At 34.0% G+C, this 6,423-nt stretch overlaps 1 protein-coding gene across 4 annotated transcripts in view; it reads right to left on the bottom strand.

Annotated features, from left to right (window-relative positions):
* PHF8 (PHD finger protein 8) overlaps positions 1 to 6,423 on the bottom strand; it is a 103,202-nt gene that overhangs the window by 8,549 nt on the left and 88,230 nt on the right. The window lies entirely within an intron of this gene.

Genomic DNA, 6,423 nt, shown 5'->3' on the forward strand with positions numbered 1-6,423 from the left:
TCCAGTTTTCAAGAAACACAGAGACTTTTTAAAAATTAAATGACACTGAGGGCAAACAATCATCCTACAAGATAACTGGCTTGGTTTCTTTAAAGATACAATGTCACAAGGAAGCAAACAAATCTAGAAGGTGGAATGTGCTACAGGACAATTACACTAGTTTTTGTAACAATTCAACAGCATCAAACAAGAAAGGAAGGGCTTTCTCTGGATTCAGAGAGATTCAAAAAACAAGACAGCCCAATGCCATATGGACCCTGTTTAGACTCTGATTTAAACAAATCCACTATGAAAGTGCTTTTTTGTTAGACAGTTAAGGAAATTTGATTACAGAGTTAGTATTAGTAACATTGAGGCAAATTATAAAATTATTATATTGTTATGTATGATTACAGGACAGTGGTTATGTGAGCAAATGTATACTTTAGAGATGCATACTGAAGTATGTGGTGGAGTGGAGAGGGAGGGAGTGACACTATCTGGGATTTGCTTTAGACAGTTTTAAAAAAAGAAAGTTATAGATGAGTCAAATATAGCAAAATTTTTATAACTTGATTCTCAGTGGTGGATATATCAGATTTCACTTTTTTTAATTAATGAAAAAAATGTCATAGGAAAAAAAGAAGTGGTGGTACTATTGGATCTATATTTAAAGATTCCTTGGTTGGTTACCTATTGTTATTACTATAAAGGAGACTTTCTGTATAAGCAGTATGCCAATTCTAGAACAGGCAATTCAGGAGGGTGAAGTCCTTTTTTTAAAGGTGATGTTTTATTTGTTTTAAAAATAATCTGGAGCCAACCTAGCAAAAATGCTACTGCATACTTTTCAGTCATGGATTCTTGGGTGTATTTTATAGTGTTCTCTATAGTTTTGTAGAGATTCCCTGGTGGCTTAGTGGTAAAGAACCCATCTGCAATATAGGAGATGCAGGTTCGATTCTCGGGTCAGGAAGATTCCCTGGAGAAGGAAATGGCAACCCACTCCAATATTCTTGCCTGGGAAATTCCAATGACAGAGGAGCCTAGAGGGGTCCATGGTGTTACAAAAGAGCAGGACACAGCTTAGCAACTAAACAACAACATAGCTTTATATGTGTGGTGGTTTTAAAACAAGACCCCCAATTCTTTGACATTTTTCCTATTAATAGGTGGGGGTGGTGTCTATGTTTCCTCACACTGAACCTGAGCAGACTCATTTGTAGCCTATAGAATGTGACAGAAGTGACACTGCATGACTTCTGAGACTATGTCAGAAAAAGCAACTTTAGTTTCTATGTTGCTTCTTGGAACACTCACACTTAAGAGCCCTAAGCAGCCACATAAGAAGTCTGATTGCCTTGAGGCCATCAGGCAGTGAGGAAGCTATTAACCGTCACATGCAGAGGTCACATAATGGCACTCTGCTTGGTACTTCTGGCCTTTGAGTCTTCCCAGCCCAGGCACCAAACATGAGTTAATGAAACTTCAGATGATCCAAACTCTTGATCATCCAGTCTTCAAATTATTCCAGCTGAGGTCCCAGACATCACAGAATAGACACAAGCTGTCCCCTTTGTGTCCTTTCCAAATTCCTGACCTGTTAACACATGAGCAAGTTATTTTAATCTGAAAAAAAAAAATTAACCTCCTGACCAGACCTGGATTTTGGGGGGAAAACTATAAAAGACATCTCGTAGGGATAGTTGAGGAAATCTGATCATGGGCTAGGTTATTAAAAGATCTTAGGGAATTATTAACTATTAAGTAAAACAAAGGTAGTGTGGTTATGCAGGAGGGCATTCTTATTCTTAGGAGATACTGAAGTACTAAGGGGTAAGATACTATGTTACGGTGGCTGCACATTAAAGTGGCTCAGCAAAAACTATAGACAGATAGATATAGATAATGAAGCAAATACAGCAAAATATTACAACTGTAGGATCAAAGTATTGAGAATATGGGTGTTTATGTTCTCTCCTACATTTACACGTTTGAAAATTCTCATAAAATTTCAAATAATGAATAAGATTAAGTGGTTATAAAAAATAAATGAAATGTATAGTTCTTGAACAGATCCTGGCTTAAATAAGCAAATTATATAAGATATTTTTGATATAATTGGGGGAAATTTGAATAAGCATTTGGTATTAAATGATATTAGGAAATAAATGTTACTTTACTCAGGTGTCAAATAATAGTACTATGATTATAGAAGAAAAAGTCATTTTCATAGAGATGAATACTGTACCATTGATATTTAGTATGTCATGATGGAATGACATCAGCAAAAATAGCAGTTAAGGGGTTCCAAAATTTCACTTCTGCATGCACAGGGGCTGTGAGCATAATCTGGAAAGACTTGAGAAATACTAAGTACTCACATGTGGCTGACTTTGAGGCTCTGCAAAGCAGGAAGTGAAGGCTAAGGCAGAGTTGTAAGTTGTCTGCCTGAGTGCTGAAAGTATGTCCCAATATGCACACAGAGCCCTTTGTCAAGCCCTGGAAGATTTATTGGTTCCAGGCATTTAAGGAAATCACCATCCAATTATTAGCTGACCACTAAGCTAAGTGAGTAGAAACTTGTACGTTAGTGATTTTTCTGAATAAATTCTGTAAATAAATAACAAGTAGCAACAAAACAAACCCTAGGGATTGAAGTATGGAGTACCTGATTTCCAGAGCTGCTGCCACATTAAACTTAAACGTTTAGTTTTCAAAAATATTTAGAAGATATGCAAAGAAACAAGAAAGGGTAGCAACACACAGGGAAAAAGTAACCAAAAAAAACCCTCCATGACTTTCTAAACAAAGTTCAACCTACTAGACAAGGACTTTATACCACCTATTTCAAACATGTTCAAAGAGGTAAAGGAAATCATGTCTAAAGAACTAAAGGAGAATATGAGAATGATGTTTCACCAAATAAAGAATACCAAGAAAGGGACAAAACATAAATAGGAAGCAAATGGATATTTTAGAGTTGAAAAGTAACTGAAATGAGAGTTTCACTAGAAGGTTTCAACAATAGATTTGAGTAGGCAGAAGGAAGATTCAGTGATCTTAAAGAGAGGTCATTTGAGATTACCCAGTCTAATGAGCAGAAAGAAAAAAGAATGAGGAAAATGAGCAGAGCCAAAGGGATCTGTGGGATGTGATCAAATTTATCAACATACGCATATAGGAGAGACAAAAAGGAGTGAAAAGACTATTTGAAGAAATAATGGCTGAAACATTCCCAAATTTGATTAAAAAAACTAACCTACATATCCAAGAAGTTCAACAAACTTCATGACAGATAAACTCAAAGAATTTATATATCATAACCAAAGACAGAGGATCTTGAAATCAGCAAAAGAGAAGTGACTCATAAAAGACTTACAGTTTACTGATCATCAGAAACCATGGAGTTAGATAAAAAGCAGTAGGATCACATAATGAAAATGCTCAAAGAAAATCACTGTCAACCAAGAAATCTAAATCCAGCAGAATTATCCTTCAAAAAAGGAGAAATCAGAATATTCCCAAATAAACAAATACAGGACTTCTCTGGTGGTCCAGTGGTTAAAGACTCGACACTTCCAAAGTAGGGGGTCCAAGTTAAATCCCTGATTGAGGAAGTTTTGCATGCCACACAGTGTGGCCAATAATAATAATAAATGATCACTCTTAAAAAATGGCAAAAAAATTCCACAGAGTTCATTGCTAGTAGGCCTGCCCTATAAGAAATACTAAAGAGAGCTCTTCAGCTTAAAATGAAAGGACACTATACAGTAAGTCAAATCCGTATGAATAAAATGCACTAGTAAAGGTAACTATATATGTAAATATACAAGGAAGTATAAACATATTTTTGTTTTATCTCATTTTTTCCTCCTAATTAAAGACTGTTGCATAAAACAATTATTATAACTCTATGTTCTTGGGCACACAATTTAGAAAAATGTTATATTTAATTTGTGACAGTAATAACATAAAGGTTAAAGGAATGGAACTAATATACAGCAGCAAAGATTTCATATACCATTGAAATTAAGTTGATGTTAATCTGAATTCAAACTGTATCAATTAAGATATTAATGTTAATCCCTAGAATAATCACTAAAAAAACAACTCAAATATATATAGAAAAGAAAAAAATTAAAATGGACACTAGAAAGTAGCTTGTAAACACAAAAGAAGGCAGAAATGAAGAACTGAGGAACAAAACAGAAATAAAACATAGAGAAAACAAACACAGAAATGTGAACCCTACATTGTCAGTTATTACACTGAGTACAAATGAACTAAATTTCCCAGTTAAAAGGCACAGATTGGCAGAATGGATAAAAAACCATAATTACTATATGCTGTCTCCAAGAAACACAATTCAGATTCAAAACTATACTAATATCAGAAAAAATAGACTTAATTGCTTAAGAAAAAGACTGTTACTAGAAACAAAGGACATTTTATAATGATAAAAGGGTCAGTAGATCAAGAAGGTATGAGAACTATAAACACATATGCACTTAACAGCAGAAGCCCAAAATACATGAGGCAAAAACTGACTGAATTGAAGGGAGAAACAGATAATTCAACAACAATAGCTAAAGATTTCAATATCCTACTTCCAATATTCTAATGGATAGAACAATTAGACATAAAGTAAGCAAGGAAACAGAAATGTCCTGATGTCTGAAATTTCCCATAAAATGCTTAAAAAAAAAGGATGAAGCAAATATAGTAAAACATTAGTTGTTAAATCTCAGTAATAAGTATATGAGTATTCATGATACCAGCCTCTCTAATTCTGTGTATATTTGAAATTTTTCATAGCAAGAATTCTTTAAACACAAAGGAAAAAATATTCACTATTCTTGTAACCATTTATTATAGAAATATAGTATATTTAAATCTTAAAAGGCTAATTTCCTTTCATCATATCTGTTTACTCTCTTAATTTTAGAATGAGTTCCCCACAAAATTCCATTAGGATTTTGATTTAGGATAGTGTTAAGTATATATATTAATTAAATGACCCTTTATAAAAACCAGTCTTTATAATCAGACACATGCTATAACTCTATTTATTTAGGTCTTCTTATATGTTCCTCCAGAGAAGGCAATGGCACCCCACTCCAGTACTCTTGCCTGGAAAATCCCATGGACGGAGGAGCCTGGTAGGCTGCAGTCCACGGGGTCGCTGAGGGCCGGACATGACTGAGCAACTTCACTTTCACTTTTCACTTTCACGCATTGGAGAAGGAAATGGCAACCCACTCCAGTGTTCTTGCCTGGAGAATCCCAGGGACGGGGGAGCCTGGTGGGCTGCCATCTATGGGGTCGCACAGAGTTGGACACGACTGAAGCGACTTAGCATATGTTCCTCAGTAATGTTTTGAAGTTTCTTCACATAAGTCTCACACATATCTTAAGATTATTCTTGGGTATTTTATATAATTGTTGTTATTGTCAATAGGATCTTTTTTCCCCCCTCAGTGTATTATGGTTATTACTGATACTGGCAATTCCTGATTCTTAGATATGTGGCTTATATGCAGAGATTACCTAATTTATTAAATTCTCATATTAGTCTTAGTTGTTTTTCAGCTGATTCCCTTACATTTTTCTAGTTATACAGTCATATCATTTCTTTCACTTGTCAAATACTTATTATTTCCCATGTGCCAGGCACTCTGCAAGTTGCTACAGATATAATGATCAGGATTGCCACCCTTACAGTGCCTCATATCATAATTTGGTCTCTTAATTTCTAATAATTATAGTTCTTATTTCTGCTTCATTCCTAATTACGCTGTCTAGAACTTCTACAGTAGTGCTAAATAACAGCAGTGATGATGGGTATATTTGTCTTATTCCTCATTTTAAAGAGAAAATCTTTAGTAGACTGCGTCAATCTACTTTGAAAATGTGATAAAAGTTATTGGCTTTCTCTTTAGAGAAATATACATGCATATATGCATATTTATATAAAAAATACAGTCGTGTTAATTATCTGCTCTCTGAAAAGGGAAACAATGGATAAGATCACATTTTGACATAGAAATATTCATATTTTTTATGTAGAATGAGGAAAAAGTATCATAAATAAATTATATATATTTGACTACTTCTTATATATAAAGAGGGCCTCTGAAAATCTTGAAGACCTACATGAATAAATGAGAAAAAGTCAGACATGTAATTTACAAAAGAAGAAATTCTAATGCTAATATGAACATATAGGAAATGTCTAATCAAAAAATTGAAATTAAATTGGTGAAATATTATTGTTTGCCTGTGAATCACCAAAGGTCAAAAAAATACCATAATAGAGACTGCTTGTTTTCAACTCAGTATCATTCTCTCTTTCTTGTTTACTAATAAAAAATTTAACTTCGTGGAATAACTTAGCTAATTGGTATCTAACTAAAAACTATACTTCCTGGCCTTTTTAGCAGA

The sequence above is a fragment of the Bison bison genome, unplaced genomic scaffold, assembly GCF_000754665.1.
Source record: "Bison bison bison isolate TAMUID 2011002044 unplaced genomic scaffold, Bison_UMD1.0 scf7180017864227, whole genome shotgun sequence".
Taxonomy (NCBI): domain Eukaryota; kingdom Metazoa; phylum Chordata; class Mammalia; order Artiodactyla; family Bovidae; genus Bison; species Bison bison.